Source organism: Zonotrichia leucophrys, chromosome 2, assembly GCF_028769735.1.
Source record: "Zonotrichia leucophrys gambelii isolate GWCS_2022_RI chromosome 2, RI_Zleu_2.0, whole genome shotgun sequence".
Taxonomy (NCBI): Eukaryota; Metazoa; Chordata; class Aves; order Passeriformes; family Passerellidae; genus Zonotrichia; species Zonotrichia leucophrys.
In genome coordinates, this window is record NC_088171.1 from 88766212 (window position 1) to 88793620 (window position 27409).

General features: G+C 39.8%; 1 protein-coding gene across 24 annotated transcripts in view; it reads left to right on the top strand.

Annotated features, from left to right (window-relative positions):
- LOC135444249 (poly(rC)-binding protein 3-like) overlaps positions 1-27409 on the top strand; it is a 497164-nt gene that overhangs the window by 382143 nt on the left and 87612 nt on the right. For 3 of the 24 annotated variants that reach the window (XM_064705618.1, XM_064705614.1, XM_064705620.1), the window contains one exon: positions 17030-17122. The exons of the other annotated variants lie outside the window; for them this stretch is intronic. The gene's annotated coding sequence lies outside the window, so the exon portion shown is untranslated. The remainder of the gene's footprint in view (positions 1-17029; positions 17123-27409) is intronic. 24 annotated transcript variants of the gene reach the window in all.

The following is a 27409-nucleotide window of genomic DNA, read 5'->3' on the forward strand; positions in this document are numbered from 1 at the left end:
TTCTCACAAGGCTCTGTGGTGATACTACACTTATGGAGGGTAGGTCTAGATTAAATGTAAGGAAAAACTTCTCTACAGTGAGGGTGTTGACACACTGGAACCCAGGTCCCAATGGTTACCCAGAGAGATTACCCAGAGAAGTTGTGGATGCCTCATCCCAGGCTGGATAGTGCTTTGGGAAGCCTGTTCTAGTTTTGTTCTCGTTCATGGAAGGTGTCCCTGCCCATGGAAGGGGGGTTGAAACTACATGGTCTTTGAGGTGTCTTTCAGCCAAACTGTGTGCTAATTCTGTGGATGAACAAAGATGATCAGACATAGCAGACAGAAACGAACAAGAAGTTAACAGAGGAAAGCAAAGGGAAAATAGCAATTGGATCTATTGTAAGGAAAGAATAAAGGAAACAGATGCTCTGAGGCAGTAAGGGTTGTGATGAGAGCCCTAGGAGAGTAGCAGATGGACTGGGATTTTTAAAAAAAGCAACAAACAAAAAAACCCTAAAAGCCAAACTCCAACAAAATAAAACAACAACAAAACCCATTAATGATATTCAGGGAATTTGTGGGCTACCTTCAGGAAGAAAAACTCATAAACAGCTAGGATATCATAGTCAAATGGATAAAATGTGAATAGTTGTAAAGTGCATGGGTAGACCCTTGGATGCAGTAAAGTAAAAGGTAACTGGCACTGAAATTTTAGCTTGGCACAGCTCTTCCTGTTACCAGAGTGCGAATGACTTGCTAGAGCCTTAAAACTGAAGAGCAGCAAATCTGAGTTTCTGTGCTGCAGAAGATGTGCAGAATGAGCCTAAGCTCATGCAAAATGCCTTTTGTATCTAGCGCCTCTCATGTCTTGTATCCTTTGTGCCTTTTCTGCATTTAGCTTCATATCTGAACACTTCAAACCAGAGTTCCCAAGTGGATTCTCTGAAGATTTATCCATGAGGTGAGAATTTTACACACTTAGCACAGTATCTCCTTGCATGTGGAGTTGCTCAAGATCTAATCAATGGAATACACTGAACTTCTAAGTCATCTGTTTATAATCAAATCAGGAGATACCAACGCAGTCAGAACTGGTGTGCTTTTGATGACTATGCTCTGAATTTGCACTAATGTCCTTCAGAACAGAATCCAGCCACTTGGTCTGCCTGAATGTACAAGCTTAGGAATTTTTCTTAGTGAATGAATTACTCATTCCTTGCTAAACACACTGAGATACCAATTTCTTTGAGGTCTTTGTATTGTAAGCTTAAGGGACTGAAAGTGACACAGCAGTCATCCATGCCGAATTATATACATAGTACAGCGCAATAGCAGTGACACCAGTGCATCCTCTAATGTGTGCTTAACCATCCTGATGCCATATTTGACTTAAAAGCAATTGTTGTCCTGTTACTGGGAATGATAGCTGCACTTCCCCTCCCTACCCAGAAGCTTGACTGCACAAGCCACTGAATGGAATATGCTCTAAGTGGCCATATTTTATATTAAAATTTGATTAAATCCATTCTGTAGGCCACTCCAATGTGAATCATAATTATATTATTCTGTCAGTAACTGAGGTAATATGATAAGAAGAATGTCACATTCTCTGGGCTGCTTTTAATGGAGTCTATATTATAGCTCTGTGCTTCACGTATTCAGCAATCCTCACTTAAGAAAGAAATTTGATACTAAATGGCAGCTTAAAGCTGTAATACTTGGTGGGTCACACTCTTCCAGCTCATGCATTAGCATCATTGGGAGTAATAGAAATTGTGCAAGATGAAAGTCCAGTGAAGGATTTAAAAAGAAGTGAGGGTGATGATAAAGCTTCCTCATATTATTAAACATTTTTCATACACACTCCTCGTTATTGCAAGGCAAGTGGGGGCACTTTACTTTCTTGGTTGACTTCCTCTGTGACTTATTTTCAGCTGACCTCCCTCAATAGATGAGAATGGACGTGGCTTTCTGTGGCAGTTTGTCTTATTGCAGCAGAGCTGGCAATAACATTTCATAGCCTTCCCTTGGAGAGTTCAGCTCCTCACATACCCACAATCTTGTGTGGCTCTGCGTTTTCAGCCCTCTAACACACTTCTGGTTTTAATGAGCGTCCTTAAAAGAATAAAAGGGGAAAGATCTTAGTGAGAAACTAGAGATCTGAGAACAATGTAAGCAGTTAGCACCTGTTTGTCAGGTTAAAGAATATAGCTTCCAAGTAGGAATTCTGTGTTGTGGCTTCATTGAACTGCGTATTACAGCGATCTGTTTCAAAATAATGATTTGCAGTTGGTTATCTGATGCCAAATGGCCTGAAAATCAAATTTACAGTTGTGGGTTCCTACATGAACAACATACAGTTGTAGGAAAACAGAGCTTAAAAAAGTTAACTCTTTCAGAAAATGTATTGACTTTAGTGACTCGGCTGCTCAGATGAGCAGTAGGGTTATTGCAGATGCCATATTTAGAATTTCCTTTACTATGCTGCTGTTTCTGGGAGGTCATTTTGTCTTAGTCTTCTCCACACCGTTGTTCTCTTTTCCTTGAGCACTTACAACAATAATATGCATTGTACAATCATTCTTAGACAAACTTTCAAGAATAAAGGTTTGTGCGTTGTATCCAAAGAAGAAATGCTCAAGTCCATTGCAATTAAGCTGTGATGGGTGAAGCACTGAAAGTAACAAAGGAGGTTAGTGGGGCTCTTCCCAACTGAAGAAATCAATTTTCTGTGTATTACCAGTCAATGTATCTGGCTTCTGCTAGGTTTGGGAGCTCTGTGTGCAAGAATTAACAGCTGCGCTCTGAGATCTGATGAAAAATGTAGTATGTTAGTGTTGGTTTGTGTTTCCATATCTGTGCCAAACAAGCTAAAGCTGTCAGACAAAAAAAAAATTAGTGACCTTGTCCTGCTAAGTCTTGAAATGGCATTGGAGTAGCAGCTGACTTTGGCCAAGTTCTCTTGTAAAAACACCCTCAGCAACATTGCAACATGTGAATAAACAGTAAATGTTGTTCTAATAACAACATAAAAGTTGAATATAAAAATAAATAAAATCAAGGATAAAAACTGCTGACCTGAAGCCCAGTTCTTAATCACAGAAGTCAAGGGACTTAGGGCATGTTCCAAAGCAAGCAGCACGTCAAGCTGACCGTGCTTTGTATTTTTCCTGGTCCCACTTGTATTTGCTCTCAATGTAGTCTTACAGTGATCAGTGTTTGCAGTGTGATCAAACATTATTAGCTCTACTAGATGTGTGTCTTCTTTCACTGATATTGGAAGTGCAAAATTTTAGTTGTAGGGAGTTTTATTTTCACCTCAGTAGTAGGATCACCTTTTGCAATAACGAAATTGTGTTGTCGTGCTAGGTGGTGCTTCTTGTGGCCCTGTCTCTTCTTGTTGGGCTGGGTTCTAAATGGGGGATGTCACGGAATTCATTAATACATGGAAATGATTCATTTAAGGGAGGTTTCTTTCCCCTCTGTACATGCCTGCTAATTAGCAGACGAATTTTGATGTTCTAATTGATCTGCTGCAGAGAGACAGCTGTGTGCCCCAGCTGTCCCCCGCTCCGGTGGGCCTCCTCAGCAGTAGGGAGGCAGCAGCCCCGCTCCTGACAAATTGATTTAACTGGAGTGCCGTGCCTTGGGGGAGCCGTGCTCCACACTGTCGCTGCAGATGACTGCAGCCTTTGCGGATGGCAAACGCTGGAGCGCTGTAATTGCCCAACAATGTCCTTTCCATTGCCTTGCTGAAATTCAATTGTTCACGCCTCACCAAGTTTTCCAGTCCTCCTTCCTGCCCCTAGTGTGGAAATACTGTATTCTGCCCGACTGCCATTTTAGGTAGAAATTCAGATTCTTGACAACAGGGCTTAAATTGTACTTAATATGCTAATACTAGGTAATGTAATGTGCTCAGTCACATATCAAAGTATTTGCATTTAATTAATAGGAAATTGTTCTCTAATGGCATTGTATTTAGCAGGTAGTCATTGCTAGGAACCTTTCACACTAATCTTAATGCATCAGTGTTCTTCCCAGTGCTGTACATCTTGTGTAGGAATGATGGCTGTGGTGCCTTTTAAACAATTGCTCTTTCAATTTTAAGTATAGATTTTTAAGGCTTCAAGTCCACTTACACCCTATTTTGTCAAATCTGGTAAGCACTTTTGCTGTAACAGGTGCCTCTCCACAAAAATGACAACTGTGGCCCCAGAAAGTACAGCTATCTAATACATCTTTCATGTCACTCTCCCTCATGAATGGATTTCCAAGCTGTGCACAGCATCATCTACCCTTTCTGGAGGCCATTGATTTGGCCTGAATATTCCTCTGGGGGTAAAAAAGAAACAGCATCACAAAAAGTGCAGTAATGAATTCTAATGTGTGCCACACCACTACCTTTATGCATATCTGATAGATAACCAAGCACCTCCAGCACATTTCTGGGTGTGCAGCTTTATGGACTACTAGTAGGTAGCATCTGTTCTGGACATTCACAGGTTTTGTGTGGAGGAGGACATAGAGGTTTCCTCAGAAATGGCTGTCCATTGTGTTTGCAGAAATGTAATGTCGTTACTTACTATTATTACTATTATTTTTTCTCAGTATGTACCTCTTTGTGTAAATGTGTGCAAGTGACAGGGAATCAGCAGAAAGGAAGAAATATAGGGATTTATACCATTGTTAAGGTAAGACCAGCATATATATGTATGCAAGTATTAAGCCATAAGGCTGTTAAAGATTTTGTCAAACTGACCATATGTTCAGACATAAGTGACAGCCACTAAAAGTTTTGAGAAAAACACCTTTTTGAATTGCACTGAGCTATAGTCCCAAAGAGCAGCAGAAATTACATTGAGGGTGAGAAGTCAGGATTTCATCCATCTTGTATGCCACTGTTCTCCATCCCTGCACACACAAACAGAACAGTATGGGTTAAGCTTAAGCAAATATTATTTAGGTAAGTGAGTATTCCTTCATGGGAGACAGACAGTTTCCCTAATTGGCAGTGCTTTTCTCAAAACTCCCTCTCTTCAGGATAAATACCTCTCTCTCCTAAGGTCAGACGCTGTACCACATGGTACGATTATTTTCATCCTTCAATAGCCTTTCTTGTTTTATTTGTTGTATTTCCAGTGAGATATAATGTAAGTAATTAGGCATTTTTCCCTCAGAGAATGGCAGAAGCATATCTTGCATAATGAGTAAGATGTTTTGTCGTTAAAAATAGTGCTTATTGGTCATTTTATTTCATTTTATAGCAGCAGCTGAAGATTTACTGAGTACTGCTTGGTAATGCTATATGAAATTCATGGGCTGAGGAAGCAACCTGAACTCTTAATCTTTGGCAGTACTTAAAAAAGTGGTGCCCAGTGGACCATCACCAGTAGAACTGGATTATGCTGAGCTCATTTATAAGCCTTAATGGGTAGAAGGATATTCTTAGGTATAAGGTTTCCATCCCACTACTGTGTGTTGTAGTCCAAGGGGTGTAGAAGAAGGTGTGTGTTCTCCTGACATAGCAGAGATCTCTAAAATCTGAATTGCTCCTTGGGGAGTTCTGTGTTGATGCCTGTCCCTGCAGATGGCTGCAAGTCACAGTTGCTGCTTCCCTGGAGTGGGAATGTTGTGGATGCTTTATTGGCTCACCTTTGTCCAGCTGCAGGGCATCACCCTGCCAGCCTGCTTGTGGCTTCATACCAGCACTGCAATTATGGCTGGTAACAGAAAGCAGGAGGCCACGGTAGGGGGACAAAGGAAAGGAAAGGAAAAGTTCCTGTATCCTCTCTGAATACTGTGAGGCCGTTTTATCCCAGAAAGGCCTGAATGAGTAAGGCAGAGAGGCACCCTTTGGCACATGGCTCAGGATAAAAGTTCTCATGCTCTGATCACGTCTGGCTGTTTGAGTACCATGTGCTCATCAGTCACCTACGCTGACTCGAGGTTGTTGCAGTACAGGGTATTATTTGTTGCATGAAGTACTGCAGGTCTTGAGGTCTCCATGGATGGTCAGATGTTTATCCTGCTGTATGTGCAACTCTTTTTCACTGCCCTATGTCAGAGGGGAAGCATCCTAGTAATCATGGTTTTTTGTTAATACTGTGCGCATGTGCCTCTCCACAACCCATATTCTAGATTCTGTCATTGGGAAAAGCCAGTCCTTCTCTCCCTCTCTTCCTGCCCTCCAGTTGGGATGAAAAGCCAGCAGCTACCTCTGGCTAATGCTAAACCTCTATTTGCTTTAGTACACACTAACAAGGCAGGCTGTTTCAGCGGAACACTGAAAATTGGAAAATGTGGGGGGTTTACCGCTTTAAGGATTAATTTTCTGGGATGGGATTTTTTTTTCCCAACAGCCAAGATGGTTTATATTGAGCATTTTAGGCTGTCACGTCACTACAAGGAGGTACTTAGCTACCAGCAGGGTGCTGAAGATTGCTCGTCCTCTCCTACATCTCCATGAAAATGTTTGGCTGTTGTGTATCAGAGAGGTGCTTGTTCCAGCATATGTTGCAAAGTACCATTTTGTGCTGCCATTATTTAGTTTTGTTTCACAAGAAGTGAACAAAATGGTAAAGGTACACCTGTAATAAAGCTTCCACAGTGTATTATCACAGCTAAGGCATTAAGGAACTGCCACTTCAAGCAGGCAAATGAGTACAGACATGAAAGAAAATGCAGTGCTTAGCTCTTTTATTTTGACCAGTGTAATGTAATTACTTATACTAATCTTCCATTATATTTCCTTGACTAGCAGAGACAGGGACCTAATTGTGTCTCTAGCTGTTGCTACTGCAAAGTACCTTTTAAATCATATTAACATCCATACTTGATCTTCCTACTGGTTTTGACGTGTAGATCACAATATCCTGTTAAATTACTCAGCAAGAGTGGCTGGCTTGCGGTGTATCCAAGCCACAGCATAGCAATGTTTCTAGTGTGAGTGATTTGGTGGAAGTAGAACAGGCACTGACCCCTTTTCTCTGGGAAAGCACTTGACCTTCCTTTTTCAAAGCATTATGAGTTCTGTGCAGCATTCTAATCTAGCTGGTACTTCAATACCAAGATGCCAGAAATAGTCAGAAATTAATGATTCTGCTTCTGGCTGTTCAAGAAACTATGCTCCCTTTTCTTTGGCGTCGATCTAGCGGTAGTGATGAACACGTTCTGCACTACCAGGCTGGATTATTGTAACTCACTGAAGCTGAAGATAAAAGCTCCACAGAAACTTGAGCTACCGCAGAGCACAGCAGCCTAGCTCATTAGTAGGTGCAGCACCGCGAGTGCACAGCGCCGGTGCTGCGCTTCATCAGCTGGCATCCCACTTACTTCAGCAGCCAGCTGTGGGCTCATTCACCACATAAGGTCACCAGAACACTGGTATGGATGCTGTTTATCTACACATTGCCACATTGCCTCTGGTACAGGGCTGCCCATCATGTGCAGAATTAAAACTCCCTGGAACTGAACATGACCAGTTTTGGCCAAAGGCCTTTTCCACAATCTGAAAGGCAGCTACAAAAAAAAAAAAAAAAAAAAGAAAACAAAACAATAGGTCTCTTCTCAATGTGTAGTCTTTATGTTCTTTTGAAGGAATCCTTCCTCCTGCAGTAGCAGCAGATACATTTAAAGATGTGTACATTTGAAAGGAAGGATTGTAAAACTTGGGAACAGAGTAGAATTCACCCTAGAGAAGTACACGAACTTCCAGTTATGACATTGCCATTCTAGTGATGTAGCAAAAAATGTCGCAGAAGTGCTTTAGCTTGTTTTTACTGATCAATACACCATAGTGTACCATGGGTGGATCTCAGTCTTGCTGTCAGGATAGGTATGAAGAGGTCACCTAGCTCCTCTGTGTAGCCTGGTTCCTACAGGAGCTGGAGACTGCTCCCCACAGTCCAAAGGGAGCTGTTGTCCATGAAAAGATTTGAGAAGGCTTGGGAGGCCATGGCAGAGGGTCACAGCAAAGGCTGCAGGGAGGATCAGGAGGGCTGCAGGAAGGCAGCTCTAGGAAATGGCAGATGGCTTTTGGATGATGTGCTGACAGAGGGACTTCTGAAGAAATTACGTTGTTTGACTCTGCTGTGTGCAGGGAAAGGGAAATTCTGTCATTCAGCTCTTTTAGGCTGCCCTATCTTGTCAGTCTCAGAAATACAAGACTGGGGGGTAGAGAAGTTGTGAGAGTGGCTCCTCTAGGCCCTTGGATGGGAGCACCAACCTCTACCAGTCCTTCTTCTTCATCTGGGGTGGAAAGCCATGCTACAGGAGGAGAGGGGCTCATCTCTTCCCATTTGCCTTGAGGACCACCATGCTTCTTACACTGCTTCTGCTAGAAGGGCTCTCTAAAGGTCATCTACTTCTGCTAGGATTAATTATTTATGGCTACCTTATCTCTTACAGAATTTTTTCCTTAAAAGATCTGCAGTGAAGTGGATTGCATGCAGTAGTCTGTTTCTCTGTTTTGTGATCCTTTTAGTTGGAAGGTCTGCTCTCTTACTAATCAGAATTACAGCATTAATCTTTTTTTCCTCTTTTTTACCCTCTTTTTTTTTAATTTCCAGTTAAATCAGTGATTTTTTTTTTTTTTGGGTCCAGATACAGAGAAAACCAGCACTGTCTTCATTTATAAAAACCTTTTTTCTCTCGGAAAGCTCTCATCTTTTAATAAGGCAAGGAAACCCCACATTTCAGTCTCTCCTTCTCAATGAGGCCTTCAGGAGCTCTCTTACATATGGTTGCTTTCTTATACATTCTCTTCAGTTTCTCCACACCTCCTGCAAGTGCAATGCACCAAAATGTGTCCTCCTCAGTGCTGAGCAGAGCAGACTAATTGCTGCCTGTTTTTTTCTGCTAAAATGTCACAGAATGAGAATTGTCCCTCTATCAATTAAGCCTTACAGTATTGGTTCTTATGCAAGTCATAATTCATTGTCAGTTGCATAGCCAAGGTTCTTTGTGGATTTAGGGTTTTTGGGGTTTTCTTTTGTTTTCTGGTTATACCCCATTGTGCATCTCTTGTATTTTGTACCAAACATGAAGGTGCCTGCATCTAAGGATGTCAGATTTCATTGTGAACTTTTTGTTCTAATGAAAGTAGTCCTCTGAATTTTGATGTATTGTTAAGGTCAAAAAGGGATATCAATAATTTTTCATGAGGTATAGTGGCCTTAATGTGATGAATAACACAGTCATTACAGCATCTGGCTTTAAAATTGGTGAAAAGAAGGATTGATTCTAGTGTTTGGGCCATGGTACATGTTAGGGTAGAAACAAATGAGGATCAGCTGTTGTTTTCCATATGAAACAAAACTGTGGCAATGAGTCAGAAAGCCTGACAGAGTTCAAGCAAATTGTGTGGGTTTCCTGCTGAAATAAGTGGCATGCCCTGCAACATATGACATGTCTTCCTCTGACCTAGGACACCTTGCTTTTAGCAGCATTCATCTCTGCAATTTATACAGACATTCATATTTCACTTTCTCCATTTAATCCTAATAACCAGCTTTTAGAAGAACATGACAGCATAACATATGGGTGGTAAAACTGCTCATAAACCATAATAACGTGGCCAAAAAAGCTTAGATAGATAGATGCACTATGCTTATTGTGACATTCTCTGATTAAGAGGTATAGCTACTTATTACAGCCATTAGCTTGGTGACTTGGAAGCAGACTGAAGCCATTATTTGAAAAACAGGTTGTAAGTCCAAATTTTAAACAACTGTGTACTTACTACATGTAAGAGATATAATTATGTTAGCAATTCTGTTCTTCAGTGTGCAGATGGTAATTTTGTTCATTTGTGGTTTGCACACTGATAATGTTTGCTGTAGAACTGGCCTTGGCAGGATTAAGTGTGTGTTAACAGTAAGTAGGCAGTCTGTAATACATGGTTATAATTTTGTTGATAGGGTTCTGGTGGGATGAAAACCAACCAGAAACATTAGTCTAAATAATTTCTTATTGTAGACAGGTTTTCTCTGTCTGTGTGTGTGTGCATATGTTTTTGCACCTTATTATTTATTTTTATTGTGTGAAGAATTGTTTCTTTTTTTTCTTCTCATTTGGAAACTTTTATGTTAGCTTCATTTTCAGTGTAGGCAGTATCTGCAAGTTTGTGCCTTTAGGAATAAAAATTCAGTTTTTACTCAAAGTGATTTGAAGGTTCCTATTAGTTTTAGGGGTTGACATATGTAATATACATTTATGAATGTGTATATGAGGGAGATATAAAAATAAGCCGTCTATTAAAGGTACCCTTTTGATTTCATATTTTCTCAAGAGTTATTCAACAGATGTTTGAGAACAATTAACACACAAATAACACAATTATTTTCAACAGCTACTCCATTTTTCCAGATTGAAAGAGGAACAGATAAATATGCAGATAAAGTCTGTAAAATGCTTTTATGATATTGAGGTTAGGTATTAGATTGTTGTGGTGCAGTACACCTATTTGTACAGTTCATTGTTCAGGTTTTCCCCTTTTAGAATTGTGTGACACTCTCACTTTAATTAAATAGATGTAAAAGAGGAAAAAAATAGTTACATAGCAAGCCCAAGATGCATAATAAATAAATAACATCTTCTATTGTTTCCTCTTGTTTAGCCAGTACAAAGAGTTTTGCAGTGTCCTAAGGAAAAATGACATAGTACAGCATACTGTATAAATGTACCTTAAATATATTACATACTATATAAATTATATACAAGTGTTCTTATAAATAATAGACTGCATATTACAATTATCTATGCATGTTTACATGTTAAAAATTCTATATAATAACCACAAATTTTATGGCTAAAAAGTAAAAAGTGCCATAGGATGTATTGTCTTAGAATGGCCCAAATGGTATGAATTCTCAGAATAAATGAAAAAATCTTAGTCTGGGTTTCTATATTATGCTCTAGCAACTCAAACAAGATTTTGCCAAAAGCATCATAGCTACCAGAGCCACATAAAGCAAATATGATTAAAAGATCTCATTTAGTATCACCAAAAGCCCTGACTACTTAATGTTCTTTTATTATTCTGTGCATCCCTAAGTTTGTGGGAGCAGTGTTATGGGTAAATGAGGGTGTTTCATCTCAGTTTGCCACGCTCACAAGAGAAGACAATCACCCACTTTGTGCCCTTTGTATCCTGTTAGGACCAATCCTAAAGGCTCTTCCCTTCTTTTCCTGTGGCTTGTGGGCTGCAGCCCGGTGTGAGCAGACCTTCCTGCGTGTGAGGCTGCGAGTGGCCCTTGGGGAGAACACGCTGTGTGACAGCGCTGCACACGGGTGTGCTCAGTAACGTGTGTGCCGTGCTCCTGCTGCCTTTTCGCTCTCACTCTTCTCTCTGAGCACCGTCGCCTGCCAAGGCAAGCATTTCATCCCTTCTGTAGAGAACTTAGTACAGCTGCTGGCAGTGTAAATATAAAAGGAATATTAAAGAACACTTATATTAATGTGAGCAAATGTATTCAGAACTTAATCAAAACTAATTCTTTCTGAGACTGAAATGGTTACTGTGATTTTAAAGGAATATATTATTGTTCAGGGAATGTTAGACTCTTTGGCTTCTGATGCCAGATGTGTTAATAAGTCCTTCATTAGGTATTATTAACAGCAGTTTATTATATGCTTTACAGATATAACCATTACACTTAAAATATGTTTAAGTATTTTTAACTTTTGTAAGCCAGTATATAGCATCAACTATCTGTGAATCAAAAAAAAAAAAAAGAAAAAACAAAACCCTGTGAATGAACCTCAAATAGTCTGAAAAATCCACTTTTTTTAAGAAAATGAGTGTTAATTTTGTAACTGAGAAAAAAATTACACTTTAATACAGTGTAGTTAAACATTTGAATATGATCAATAGCACACAACACACATTTGTTTTCTGCTCTGTAAATAAACTTGCCTTTCATTGCCCCTTGTTGATCTAATTATTGATGTAAGGCTGTTGATACTTCCTTAAATTGTTACAGCTTTGGGCAAATATTCCTAATAGAGTCTTTTTTCTTCCACCAAACAGCAGCAAGATGTCTGTCCTGTATTTGTCCCCAGAGAGTTACAGCATTAAAAATATATCCCTAAACATATATTGCAAGTAATATTTTCTTCTCCTTCCATCCTGGAGTCTTCTGAAATTAAACACACCTGCCTGCCTGTCATGCAGGCCACCCTGCAATGTAGCAGCTTTGGAAGGCATAAGCCACAACCCTCCTTATTTATTCCTATGCATTTTTGCTCCTCTGAGTCACTTGCCTTCCCAATTTTAAATCCTAGATAATGCTTTCTTTCTGCCCTTTTATTCCTCCCTCACTGTTGCCTCTTTTTGCAAGAGCAGTCTTTTTTTCAGACTAGGTATGCAAACATCTGACTCAGTGGGACTTTGATTGCAGAGAAGGATGCTGCCTCAAAAAAACCCAAACAGGATGTTATAATCTGTTTTCATACTGTCAGAAGAGATATGGCTGATTCTGAATCAGTCAGCAAAAACTGACTTTGACCATCTCTGAGACCTTAAAATGTTCCTTGAGAAATACTGATTATTAAAAGAAAATATAAACTTGATGAGGCAGCAGATGTTTATGCACAGAAAAAAATCATGTAAGCCTGGAGATTTGTATAGCATGTTTTTTATATAATCATTAGCAACCATCTCCTGTACAGTAGGTTTCTTTGTATGGCAGTGTAAGTGAAATGTTGGAAAGCATATCTGATTTATTAGCCACCAGCTAATAAGTGTTGCTTTTTGCCCCTGTTTACCTGTGAGTAAAATTTGAAACAGTCATGGAAAATAATCTGAATTGTGTGTTAGTGACCAGATGAGATAGATAACCTTGTGTAAATAACAAATTAACAGGCCAGCAATACTGAGTGTAATACCCAGGAATGCAAGCTCTGCCACAAATGCTGCCCAATAAATGGGGCTTTGCAAGCAGAGTCATAGGAAAGAGTGCTACAGGGCACCCCAAAAGGGCATCTAGTGCAGCCCTTCTGTCAGAAGGATCATCTTTCCTTAATCATGCCCTGAAGGTCATCATGTTCCAGTTTGTTGGAAAAATTTGCTCCCTGTTGTGGTCTACAGTTTGTTGCCCTCATGAAAAGCCTGGGAATTGCTATCCTAGGGTTTTTTTGTACAACATTGCAAATCTACTCTGTAGCTATGGCAAAAAGGTACAGGAAGAGGGACGGTCACTTGAATGCATTAGACATGACTCAAAGTTAGTGGAGAAAGAAGGGGGATGAGATTTGGATTTACTGCATCTAGTGAAAGGAGAATACCTTTTTCCCCAATTCCCTAAGCTGGGCTGAGCAGTTGTCTGATGCCTGTTCATAACTTCACATACAATAACCAACATCTCAAGCTCTGCCTGCAGCCTAATGCAGACTTCCAATCTTTGGTGTGCTCAGTTGGCATGCTGCTTTTTTCTACACTGACAGAAAGGCAAATGATATCTGCCAGAGTCCCACTGTTGCTGGAGGTGGTGAATGAGTAGCTGGGCTGGTGTGTCTGGAAGGAAAATCTTCATCAGCTCAGGAGCATGGGGTGTGAGGTTGTCCAGAACAGTGATGTAATGTGGTCATGTACCCGCAGGTGGATGGGGAAGAGGGAAGTAAATAAATCTAAAAGTACATAAATTCCCAGCACACACTGGCAGTGGGACACAATCTGTTTTCCCTCAGTTGGTAAGGTGGGTGGAGAGCTTTTGTATGGTGGAGTGGAGGGCAGGATTCTGACCACTGTGTTGCACATGTGCTGTTCTTCTTTGGGGCACTGCCTTGGGGAGTAGCAACCTCCTGCCTCCTAATGCACATTATCCATAAGTGCTCGTAGCTAAACTCAAGGAGTTGTCCTCTCTGCACTGTGGTGGTGCCCACAGGTGCTCTGTGGATTGGGACTCTGTGGTGCTTTGGCGCTTAGGGGAACCCCTTGGGCAGCTGCAGTCGCATGCAGATGGTGCAAGAGACTGTGGTGCCTTCCGGGAATGCTGCTATCCAGCCTGCAGTACCTTGGGAGAGCACCTGGTCCTCCCTGTGACCTTCTTGGTGCCGATTGTTCCTTGTTAGAAGGCTCAGCTGGAATTGTGTCACGCGAAGAGACAAAGTTCATTCATGATCTCAGCTAATGCACTTTTGGGTAAAGATGGACACAGTGTGCGTGACGAGCAGAGATGGCGAGGACTGTGAGACTGGAAAGGACTGGTACTGAGAGTGAATCCTTCTACTGCTCTCTGAGTCAGACTCCTCAAGGCAAATGCACTGAATTGCTTCACTCAGCTGTGCCCTGTACCACAGGCTGATTTCTGTTTGGGTGCGTGATGTGTGAGTGACTAACCACCATCCTCCATGAAGATCTTGTGCATTCCTGTGGAAAAGGCTGGAATCTGCAGTTCCCAGCTGAAGGGACAGTTAACTGCATTCCTTTGATGTGCATTACATCACCTCAGCATTGAGGGGGAGCATTGTTGTTGCTCCCCAGCTCCAAGGCTTTGTACACCACCAGGTACTCCAAGTAGTAGGTTCCTGGTTTCTGTCTCTCAGGTGGGCACTGCACACCTAATGGAAAAAATTATACTGGAAAGAATCAGTATGGAAATAAATGTAGTCATTTAGTCAGAGTAGAACTGCTTAGTTTTCCCTTTCCCCTTTTATTGGGATTTTGAACACTTTACTGAAAATAGAATTTTGCATAAGTAATTTCTAGCTTTTTTTTCTTACAAAGTTTTTTTTTTTCCTCTTAGTTCTGCCTTCTCAGATGTTTTCTGATGTCCTTTCATCTTGGTGGTTGCCATACACTTGCTTGTGAATTAGAATGTATTAGAAAAATTATATGGACATGCTGTCTTTAGTATGTAAGAGGTCTTTATCCCCTGCAGAAGCGAAGTGACCTGTGATAGTTAATACATTTCTTTCAAAGACTCCAGGGAACAACAATCTATCAGCTTGTAAAATAGATAAATGAATTCATTTGACAAAGATCAAGCAAAAAGTCTTTGGGAGAGGGGACATGAAGCAAGGTTTCTTACAAGCCTGGTTTGGTAATGGCTGTTTGGTAGACCAGCCACTGTCTCTGATGAGGGCAGTCAGAAGCATTCAAACGCATGCTTGATTTTGGCAGCTGCAAAGGTAATTTCTTGGAAGCTGGTGTTGTCTGTGTCAATTACTTTATCTTCTTATATTTCTATCCTTTGTTTGCTTTTGATCACTGTTCATTCTTTTTGGGGTGAAATTGCTTTGAGGGAGAGTTAATTTCATGATATGAAATGTTAGTGCTTCATCCAAAGAAGGGCTGAATTCTGAATTCTAAGGTCTGTAGTGTCTTTCATACCAAAAATAGTACCAGGTCTCCAGTTGATGTGGATCACAGGGAAGCTTCAGAATTCCATTTGAGCTGGGTTGCATCCTCATCGCAAACCTTTGTTGCATTTTACCTTTGCAACAAGCTGTCAGTGCAAAATACTTGTTTTTCAATACAAACGTGATGGGCTTGTGGCTGTTCAGACCTGTCAAACACTGATGGTTGTCTCAGAGGCATCACCCAAGGACCTGCCCGCCCAGCAAGCTCACACTTGGTAGGTTTTGCACTCCTTGTACTTGGCTCAGTGAATCCAAGGGGAATCAGGAGAGCCTGAGGTTTCAGTGCATTGTTACACACCAGCTGCAGAACCCCATCAAGGAGGTACAGTAAAAATAAAAAGGGCCCCAGCAAGGGTTAATGTACTGGAACGACTGAAATGATGACTGTTGATAAATACTTTATGTAATTAGTATAATACTTTCTACTGTTAATGAGCTGAAGCTGGGGTGGGGTGCAGCTGCTTGGGGGCAGGGAGCACAGAAGAAAGCACTGAGGGGGGATTTGAGACTGACAGCGCACTCAGCCTCTAATAATCTACTGGGCCACTTTTAATTCACAATAGTTTTTCAGAATATTTGATGTAGTCCTTTTTTTGTGCTTATTGAAAGTGCCCCTAATGTTTTAATTCCCACCCCAATGGAACAGAAAGTGAATAAACAAGGAAATGAATGGAGATGTATGAAATTATGATCTTAAACTTAACAAGCCTGTTTGTTTTTTCAAGCTGCTGAATAAATCCTCTGTGATTTGTGCTGCAGAGGTCAATGTTCTGCTGTAGGAAATGACTGGTTACATGTCAGTATTCTCCAAGAGTTCATCTCAATTACTGGATTTGTCAAACATGACAAGCCTGAATGACTCTGTGGTGAAAATAGCACACAGTTTGACTATTAAAGTAATTGGAGCATTGACATTTAACCAAACTGCAAGAGAATTGCAGTAATAAGTCTGAGGAGCACTACCACAAGCAAAACAGAGACCAGTATTTTTATAAAAGAAAATATTTTATATTTTACCAGTTAAACTGGTGCTTTTTTGTGTTTTGATTAAGGTATATTTCAGTATATTTTTAATTTAAATCATACGATTAAAAGGAAATGGTAATTCCTTCTTGCTACTTTTTTTTGAAGAAGTACTAAGATTTGTATAATTGGAAACTCCATTAATTTGATTCACATTCAATTGCATTCAATTTTAATATTGGTTCCATTTTAATATTGTTATGAATAATTCATGTATGTATTTTTAATGTCCTCTTAAAGTACACACATTATAAAGTTAAAAATCTGTGTATGTATATACATGTATGTGGAGATCATCAGGTGATGATCATCACAGAATTAGGTTATAAATGTGTTTATTACTTGATCTCCACTTGCTACTCTACCTTGCTAAAGAAGTATTTCTGGGCTTTCAAGCCTGAGGTGTGGATATTAAAACTCATTGCTTTAGTAAATGCAAAAGAGCTTTTCTAAAATAATTCGAAAGTCATTTACTTGTCTCCATCTGCAATGAGATTTTATTTTTTTTTAAAGATAGTATTTCTGATGGTAAATTCTACGTACATAAACTTTTTCAATATAAAGGATTTTGAGAACAATACAATTGTCAGTCACTGTGGCTAATTTGGATTTATGCCTGTGGATCAGATGAGATTTTACAGTCACCAAAATTGTGTTTCAGACAATGGCTTAAACGACAGCCTCTTCCAGTGTCTGGAGTAGGGACTGAAGTAATGATGATTTATGACAGTAGTCTGAGGGGGCTCATCCTCAGGTGAGTTACCTGCATTTTGGCACATTAATTTTACCTTATCTGAACTTGAAAATCTGTTCTCTCCTAATTACGGGAGCAATTCTTCATGTGGAAATTGGGACTCATCTGTTCCTGGTGAAGTAAATCAGACAAAATAATCCCGAAAGACAGGGTTGGGAGCATGATGCAACCAACAATATGTCTGAAGTACCTCAATTACATTAACTTATATTTTTTGTGGGGTACAGAGTATGATTTGCCACTTCTGCAGCCACATCTTAATTATTGTGCTATCACAGCAGCGGAGAGCAGTACTTATGGATTTAATATGTTACTTGCCTTGACTTGCTTAAGTCCCATCTCCAAAGAGCTGTTAAACATAATGCTTAAGTCTGTCTCTCTTGTGTAAAAGTATGTGTTTAAATCCATCTGGTTTCAATGAGACTCATACATATAGGTGAGTTTTTAGCTCAGCAGTAAAAATATAAATTGAAAATATAAATTGAAAATATAAATTGAAAATATAAATTGAACTGCTTTACTGAATTTGGGGCTTGCATGATCCGAAGAATCACCTAGTCACAGCCTAAGTACAGATTTTGGGAAGTCTTTGTAAGGACAGACTTTCCTGTATTTCCCAACGGAAAAAACAAAGGAGAATTCAAGGAAATGCAGATGATGTTTGGCTATCTGTTTGCTGACCTTCATGTGAAAACTAGCTGTTTGTTAGGACCAGAACAAAATCTTTGGAAAAACAAAAGGTGCGGGTGAGAGTCATAGTTTTGGTTTGTTTGTTTTCCCCCTGAATTACATCCTAGCGGTCAGGGCAGGCTGAGGGTTGGGGAGAGGAGACTTAGAGGCTGCTTCAGTTTTTTAGGTACATTCTATAAAACCAATCATCTCCTCTGTGTCCTCACGTTGCTCCTGAGTTTCCCCTCGTGTGTTAGAAATCAGATACACTTTCCCAAAGAGCAAGCTCCTGCTCCAGAGCTGAAATGGCACTCTCCTTACCTAATATAATTCCATTTACTTGGAGTGTCATGGCATATTGGAGTTGTCCATCTTTTAGTGCTCTTGTCAGTTTCACCTGTAAATTAGCTTTGAAGATCCTAAGTCATACTGAAGTGTTCCTCACAGAAGTGCCTCAAGTGAAATGAAGTAAATAATTATAAAGGAATGGCAAGCTGTGCTCTTTTCTGTAGAGTCTAAAAGCAGAAACCTCACATTCATGCATGAAAGAAGAAACTTCCTTATTAAGCATTAAATAGTTTAGACAGTTTTAGCTGCAAAGGTTAATGTAGAGCCCAAATCAGCTATTTGGAACATCAGGAAGGGAGGAATAATTTTTTCTGTACTATACAGTGGAGAAACATCCATCAGTTACCTCCAGAAGAAACACCCGTCTAGGAAAAAGGCGTCGTGATTCTGAATGAGCAGTAAAACAGGAAAATGGTTTGGAAGAGTTTTTTTTTTCAAAGCTTCTGGAGTAGAAAGAAATCAGGTAAAAACTGGGAGCAACGTTACCTTTCCGCTCTTGGGCAGGGGGATGAAGGCAGCGTGCACTCTGACATTAGGAAAGCAGCATAGCCTGTGTTAGCCATCCAGCCTGTTAACCATGTTTTGAACTTCCAGATGATGGAAACTATGCGGAAATGCCAGATACCAAACACAGTAAATCAGCATCCAGCAAAAGGCTGCTGCCAGAGATTTCCGAAGCAACTGGAGGACCTTGTAGCAATTTTACCTAATATGTAGACCTAAAGTCTGAACACAGTGAAATAATGTATGGTTCTGGATGGTAAGAATGAAAATGCTAGGGAGATTTTGCAGATGACTGCCAGGGAATAGCTGTCACTAGAGACATTTGAACAGGTGCCAATTGTGTTAGGACTTTTGAAACAATCTGCATAAATGCCAGGTGGAAGAGCGCTCATTCCAAAATACCAAGTTTTTCTCTAGATTACTGGCCCTACAAGATGACAGTTTGTGAGGGCTCAAAATAGCAGCTCTAAAATGCAAGAGTGCAGTTACAAAGTGCACACAAAGTTCTTTCAGTCAGATTTCATTCTGATGGTTCTGCAAATTTGCCTAAGATCCAAAGCCGTCCACGTTGCTGCTTTACTGAGCAGTACTGTCTGTCCAAGAAGTTTCATCTGCTTGGTGAAATTGAGTTATAAAAAGTTTAATTCAAGAGATTTGTCAGTGATTTGGCCAACAAAAGAAAGCAAATCCCAATATACTTTAGCAAATCCTATTGTAGGTGACTTACATGGAGCAGATGGGGAACTAGGCTGGGTTTTGCTCTGTGGACTGTGATTGAAGAGCTCCATTGATTCAGACTGAGGCAGCTTAAGAAGTTACTGCCATCTAGTTTGCCCTGCCTCTGTTGGAATTTCTTATCCTTGAGGTAAAAATAGCAAAAAGCAGTGTGCCTGCTCCCCAGCCACTGCAGCTCCCAGCTTGAGGGCAGTGTGATTCACCTTCAGGTTTTATTTGGTATTGAAGCAGCTGTAAGCTGAGGCGGCGGGGAACTTGGAGTCACTAACTTATCAGATTTAACTGTGGCAGCGAAGTGGTATGGGAATAGGATGGGAGGACCGGCGACCTCTTCAGTCACCACTGTTAAATCCAGTAGGAATTGCTTTGCAGAGAGCTTAAAGTCCCGAATGGAGAAGTTGCAGTGAACCATTCCTTTCCTGCAGCATGGTTGACCAGTGCTTTGCTATCTTCAGGGAATGAAGGAGCCCTCTGTTAGCTGGTAACTGTAGTCGTCTTCTTATTGAGCTCCTTTAATGCATTTGTTAAGAAAACCTTGATGGTTAATTAGAAAGCTAATACTAACTATAAGTAGTAAATAAACAACAACAAATATGGAGCACACTCATTTACCTACATTGTTTTAGTGTTTTCTAAGAGATAATTTCTTAGTTTTGTTCCTGTAACTGATTCGGGGCAAAAGTAAGGACTCTCATATGACAAATGACTAACCATGCAGCTGTAAAGGAGTTGTACAATTCAAAGGTGCTTCTGAAGTAATCTTTAAGAAACTGTCAAACTTGTCAAATGTGGTAAGCATGAAGGCACATTTTTGTTCTGTAATTCTTCCCCTTTTTTTAGCAAATTGTGAACTAGAGATCTGATTATTGTTTTTGTTGGTTTGGGAGAGTATCTTTCAGATTTCCAGAGGACCTTCTGCAGGGATCTAAAGTTTTGTATTTACAGTACAAGGTATTTTGTGATGCATCATGTTATTTTTACAGAAAAAAATAATCTGTAAGTCCATGAATCTCATCCTATTCATGTCTATACAAAAGTAAAGCATTTAAAATAAACCATCTCTACTTGCAAGGTTAATATAGGCTTGATGTAGAAAGGCATTTTGGCATTAGTATAGTGCTTAAGCACATGCTTAACTTTGAGTCCAGAAGCTGAAATGGAGGAGTAACCTGGGGCTTTATTCAGCACAACTTAGAAGCTTTCTCAAGGAGTAAAGGGCTTGATTTTCCTTTCTTCCCTGTGAGGAGACACACCCAAGATTCCTTTTCTAAGGATTTTTACTGTAGCACTCAGGGAGAAGCAGGGAAGTAGCAAAGGATGTTTCCTAGCACATTCTGATACACTGCTACCCTGAGACAGCATAACTTAATCATCGTATTTTTTCACTAAAATGATGTGGAAATACTTTAGGTTTACAGTATGGAAACTTTGAGACTTAGCTGAGTTCTGCTTTTGTATTTGGTATCCCACAGCACTTAGATCTGTGAGCTTGTCACCTTCACTCATAGCCAAAGACAGTGTTCACTTATATAAAACCTTACAAAGTCAGAGCTCTTTTTCGTATTCTGACTTATTATTAACTTCTTCTTCATAGCAGAACTCACAGCTTTCTTTGTTGTTATTTTTCTGTTAAGGGAAAAAAATAAAGTTGCTTTCATTTTTACATAAGTTCAGTTATTTAATCTGAGTGTGACACTCAGGCTTCAAAGAATCCTGTGCAGTGCATTTTTAATCTGTTATTTTTAATGAATTCTAGTCACTAAGAAATACTGTTATCTAGGTCAGATTTTTTGAATATTATTTTACTGTGGCTACACATCCTGCTGTGCTTTCTCTAAATGAGCTCCCCAATGAGGTCTTGCTGTTTCACTTTCTCACAGCTTTGTGGAGTAACTTTTCTTACTGTAAATGTAGGTTGTGCTTTGTTTTTCAATACAAATGTATTTTTAACTGAACCATCATCCACCCATCTAAGACTCAGTCTTAAACTTTCTTGGGGGACAATGGAAGAGGACATAAAATACTTTTAAATTTTATCATTGATATTTTGATCCTTCCAGTCTGGAAGGAATGGAAAAGAGATGACTGACCCAAAATTTATTACTTCATTTCAAAGGTGTTGAAATAACTGCTTGTCTGTTGGTCAGAGCAAAATGGCCTTGACCAGGAGGCAGAGCAAGACATCACTTGATGTCATGGAGAGGCTTTGAGATTTCTGAGCATTTCTCTTTCTGGACCTTTGTTGTAACATCTCTATCTTTACCCTAACTTACCTCCTAGTATGTGTCCCCCAGAGATTTCTCCATCCCTTGAAGTGTCTGTTAGCCGTGCCTACAGGAGGGGACATTGAGCAGTGGTCACCTTAGATCACCTAGATCAGTGACACAGTAAAATTGCAGCAGATTTCCTTCAGCTGGCTATCCTGCCCTTTTCTGACATCATGTTTTCTTCAACATGTATGGATTGGGCACATACCTCTGTGCTCATTGGTAGAATATCACCATTGTTTCTTTATTGAGTTGAAATCTTTCTTCACTCCTTATGGAATGATTACTTACATAAAGATATTTCCAGTTACATGTCCTAACAAAGCAGTTCATCTCTCAGGATTGTTTTCTTCATCAAAGAAATATTAAAGCTTATAATTGTGATGATTTTCCATGTGGAGTGTGAATTTCTGATGTCAGATCAGCTTATAGGTAGCTGAAAAGAAAAGCCACCTAATCTCAATGGGTAAGAAGAGAAAAGCAGAGGAATAACGTGGAGTTTATAGCAGAAGGAGGATGCTGAAACTGAAAAGATTAGAAGGAAGCTGGATGACGGCCAGGTGAAAGCACTTCTGAGGCAGCTCACTCGGTGCTCCCTGTTCTGGAGCTCAGATGTTAGGGTTCTGAATTTCCCATCTCACTGAGGTTTGTGCAGACCTCAGTAGTCTGAAAACAGGGGCTGTAACAGGGCACTCAAGGAGCAGTTGCCCTTAAAAATTTGGGCTTGGAGAAATTCTAGGTAGAATCACTGCCAAAGCTAAATAAAACTGACTGATCCCAAGGAGTTCTGAGCTCTGAATGCTAGCTTGTATTAAAAACTTATTTTTAATCAATAATTAATTAATTGAATACAATACTGCATCTTTACTAGAAGTTTGCAGCTAGCACTGACATACAGCCAAAAAAGAAAAACGGAGATGTGGACCTTAGCCAACAAGAAATTCAGCCATTTCAACTGACCTGACCTGGTGTAATTTCATTTTCAAGTAACACAAGAAGGACTTCAAAAGGCCCTTGAATAGATGGTGGATAATTGACTCCTAGCAATGAGTGCTGAATAGAGAGGTGCCTGTGCTGGTTATTATTAGATGTATTGTCAGCCTTTGACACCACTGATCACAAGGCTTGTTGACATGTGTGCTGCATGATCTACTTCATACCTAAGTTAAGCATTCAGGCAGGTGGTCAACATAACAACAATACCTCTCCCAAGTCTCGTTTAAACCCTAGTTTAAAAATTCAAGAGGGAGTTAAAGTTGGCTTGCTCTCTGCAAAAAGGGAAATTACTGAGGTGAATTTTGCTGTCTGAAAGAGCCACTGGATGTGGATTTGTGTTTCTGTAGGCACCTGTCTCTGATTAGATCTTTCAGCGCTCATTACTGAAAAGGTAGTGCATTGGGACACATCTATGGAAATGGAGGCTTTTTTTAGTAGCAGTTTGAAGGTAAAGCAGTCTTTTTCAATCCTTTGCCAGGTCCATAAACATCCAATTCAGCTTTTGTAATGTAAATTAAGTGTCATTAAAGACCATCTGTGGTGCTGGGTTTGTTTTTGTTTATATATATTATATTAGTGCTGAAGACATATATCCTTAGAAAGTACTTGTACCTTTTTATTAAAGGTTAAAATTCTTCTGAAGCATATTTATTTGGACATCTCTGACCAGTGACATTTTGAGATCAAGACCTTTGAGGTTCAGTGTATAGAACAAAATGTTACAATTCTTTTATTTCTGCCATCCCATTCATTCTTTGAGATGGCTGAAAGTGTGCCCCGTGAATTCGCAAAGAGCTGTATCTTGCCCTCTTCAAAGCTGGTGGGCTGGAATGGGAGAGGACAGGAGGGTGGCATTTAGAGAAATACATCTTTTTCTCCCAGTGTTGGTTGTTTTCCCTATGTAGGCTTGGTGATGCCTCTAATAGCAGGGCTAGTACTGATAATGGGCCTGTTTTCTGACAAGAAAAGTGGGTTCTTGTTCTTTACTTTCTGCTCCTGTATCTGTGTAATCATGCAGTGGGAACAGTCTGTCTGTCACTGTTGGTTAAGCAATAGGCCTGGGATTCACAATGACGGCCCAGAGTCATCCAGACGAGTTTTAGGGAATTTCAGAAGTGTGTCAAAGCCAGCAGCAGGTCAGGGTCCCTCTTCACGCTGGCTGTCCCACACTCCATCCGAGCTGGCAGGGAGGGCACCTCCCCCAAGTGCGGCAGCCTGGGCTGACACAGCCCCTCTTTGAGGTGTGGGAGTGGGAGCTGACAGGCATCCAGGCTTTCTGCGAGTTCCCAAAACCTATTGCCCTTTTTTTTTTTTGGAGGTGGTGGAAACACCTAGATCTAGAACAAGATGAAACAGCATGTGCCTCTGAAAAGGAGCAGACAATAAAACTTCTACGAATCAAGATGATTCATTGCTGAGAGCTGCTCGCTGGGGAAGGGACCAGAGAAGAAAGCAGGACAAAAGACATTAGCACACAATGTTTAAGCAAAAATGCTCAGTCCTGCTGCTGAGTTCTTTAATACATCCTAAAGCAGCAATAGGGACATAGCTTTTTGCTTAGCAGTTCATCTTTAAATGAGAAAAACAGCTGATTAAAGTGTGTATCTTATTTGAGCGTTGTGATGGCAGGCTTGATGCTCACACACAGAGGCTGACTAACAGTAGCCTAAAGGTAAATGTCTTTACATGTGTAAGAACGCCAGAAGCAATCTTACATTTAATGCATCTTAATTGACAGTGATGGATTTACTCTTACTTTTTATTTCACTAATGGACTCTGTAACACCTAACATCTACATTGTAACAAATCAATCTTATCCTGACTTCTTTTTTTACAATAAAGGCATGTTTGTAGGCAATTAATTTACCTACGATTTCCATTACCATTGATGTGGCTACCATTTATTCTTACAGCTGAGTTCCTGGTGCTTTCCACTGGAGCAGTCTTGGGGGTTTAATCCATGTTTTTGAAATCTAAATTTGCAAGAAGGTGTGGATTTAGAGGAACTCTTAAAATATATTTCTTTTCTTTTAAAATGAGATTCTATTTTTAAAATGCCTACAGCAAGTGTATTTGACTATTTTTAGTACTGTAAATTGGAGCCTAATCTGCCTTTCCCATCCCTATGCAGTAATACCAATAAGACAAATTAATTTACTCTAGACTTTTATTAGTCCCAGTGAAAACAATATCTGGTGAGACTGAGGTAGTAAAGGCTTTGTATATGTAATTTGGATATGTATTTTCAGGAAAGAAATGTAAAAAACAATTGTGCTGGCTTTGTTTGACCAAATTTGTGTACAAATACGACTAGCAGATTAACAATGCATAATGTGCTCTGTTGGTGTGAACTTCTGAAGAGCTCTCCGCTCTTGATGTGTGACATTTTCAAAGAGGGCAACACCTTCAACAGGAAACATCATATCATCACGTCTGTTCATCTGTTGAAATTGGTTTTAAAGGTATTTATGCCATATTTCATTGAAAAAAGGCTTATCCAACATTGTTTCAGGAGACAATGTTTTCTTTTCAAGACCTGGTTCAGAGAGTGCCATACTGTTTGGATGGCATCTGGATATATTTTTAGGTTGATGTGTTATTTTGGAGAACTGTGACTCATTGTAAATTGGTTTGGGGCTCTCTTCTTCCTTTGTGTTCTTTTCTCCTTGCCTTGTTAACTTACTCCTCATGCACTCCAGAGATTCTTTTCATGCAGTGGCCTGGTTTATGTCTTTTTCTTAATATTGTACAATCTCCCACCACTTACATATGGTCAAAAATTGCATCATCAATTTTATTCTTGTTATAATATTACCCTAGAATCTTCCAAGCAGATTATCATACGTTATCAGTGTAGCAGCAATGTCCCTGGGGCATCTCTTCCCAGGCAGTATCCTAATAGTGTGTTCTCCACAGCATCTTTTCTCGCTCCTTCTCTGTGTAGCAGTGGACAGCTGTTCTGAAGAGTGCTTCTTCCCAGACCTGCAGGTCCAGTCCCCTGCTAATTTGTTTAGCAACACAATCAGTGCTGCTGTTCCTAGCAAGATGAATTTCACTTCTCTGTGGATACAAAAATACAAGCCACAGATGCTTAGCTCTATTGGAAAGTGAAATCTTAATTCAATAGGAAACACGAACTTTCCTTACTTTGACTGAACATTTAAAATATCTTTATAAAAAAAAAAAATTCATCTCATTGAAGCAGTTTCACACTGGTTTTATGCTAAAGCTTGCCAATTTCCCAGCTGCCTGCTATTCAGTAAAAGACAGGTAGCATCCTCTGTTGTGCTTTTTTGACCCAGATTCTTTATTCACTTACGTCAGTGTTTGCAGTAAACAGGAATTTGCAATAACCAAGTGCTGAATCCTGTTGTCTTGTGACTGAACTTTTCAATCTTTGAATAACTACCCAGCAGCAGAATAAAAATGAAGCAGAGGAATAAAGCCTGAAATACTCAATAAAAATACAAGTGAGGATCATTTCAAAAAATGGTTTATAGGAGGCTATACTGGAGGATTTGCATACGTTGCAATTTACAATCACATCTGCTTTGCACAGTCCACTGTCACTTCTGTATCCCATTCCCATCGTAGCCAATGCACACAAGCCTAAATGTGGAAAAAAACAGACTTCTGAAGAAATTTTCTTCCCTGCCCCCTCCTCTCTGCATTTTTGTGACATTGTTAACCTAACTGGGTTATGTGTAACTTGGTAAAGTGTATCGGAGTGTCATCGCTGTTTTTGAGCTGTATTTGTGCAAGTTGGCAAAAGTAAAACAAATTCTACTTTTTCAAAGTTGTAATAACAGCAACAAAAGGAAATCAACTCAGAAGCCTTTAACTAATTCAGAGTAAGCTCATATATCTCCCTGGGAGGCAAAGCTGCGATTAGCATGTTTGAATGCCTTACTACAAGTGATACTTTGTGGAAATGCAGCACTTTTTGTGGGAATGAAAAGTGCAGTTGGGAAGCAGGCTGTTGATTAACAGAAGAGTTAGTGTAGTGTTTGCTGTGATTTCATCCTAGCTTAACAGAGCAGAACCAAACTGAACAGCCAAAAAATCAGGCAACCAAGAGCCTTGTTGTTGTTTTTTACATCCTGAGAATTTGACTTTATACATTAGTCTAGTTCCCTGTTGTCCTGGAAACAGGGGGCTTGAGGGGCAGAAAATACTGGTGCTGGTTTTAATTCAAGCTTCCAAATGTTACGGAATAGGTTCCTCAATTTTTCTGACATTATTTCTACTTGTTACAAAGCTTGGAAGTGAACAAAGCAGTTTTATTTAGTGGAAATTTTATCCATGTTTTAGTCTGAGCAGAAGAAATAGGAAGAAAAGAGAGTCTCCATAGAGTAAAGGCATCATGTTAAACCTCTCTTGTACATGCACAAGCAAACTCATGTGCACATGCTCCCCTGACACACACTCTGTGACACACTTGGAATTGTACTTCAGGTTTAACTGAGTGGACACTACTTTGCCACTGACCCAACAAAGGTTGTTGTGGTCTGCATGTTCTCAAGGTTTTACAGAAATACTGTGAGCAAATTAGGTGCATTCTGGCATCTGATAGACAACGTCACTAAATACATACACTCAGTGAAAATTAGTATTAACAATGCCAGAAAACACATCTAGTCCTTCAGATATGCAGTCCTTTCCAAGTTTTTTATTGATACCCTATTTTCTTACATGTAAAAAGCAATATTACCACAACCTGTTGTCAGATGAGGGTAACTGATGGATGAATTTTGCTTTTTAGTCTTA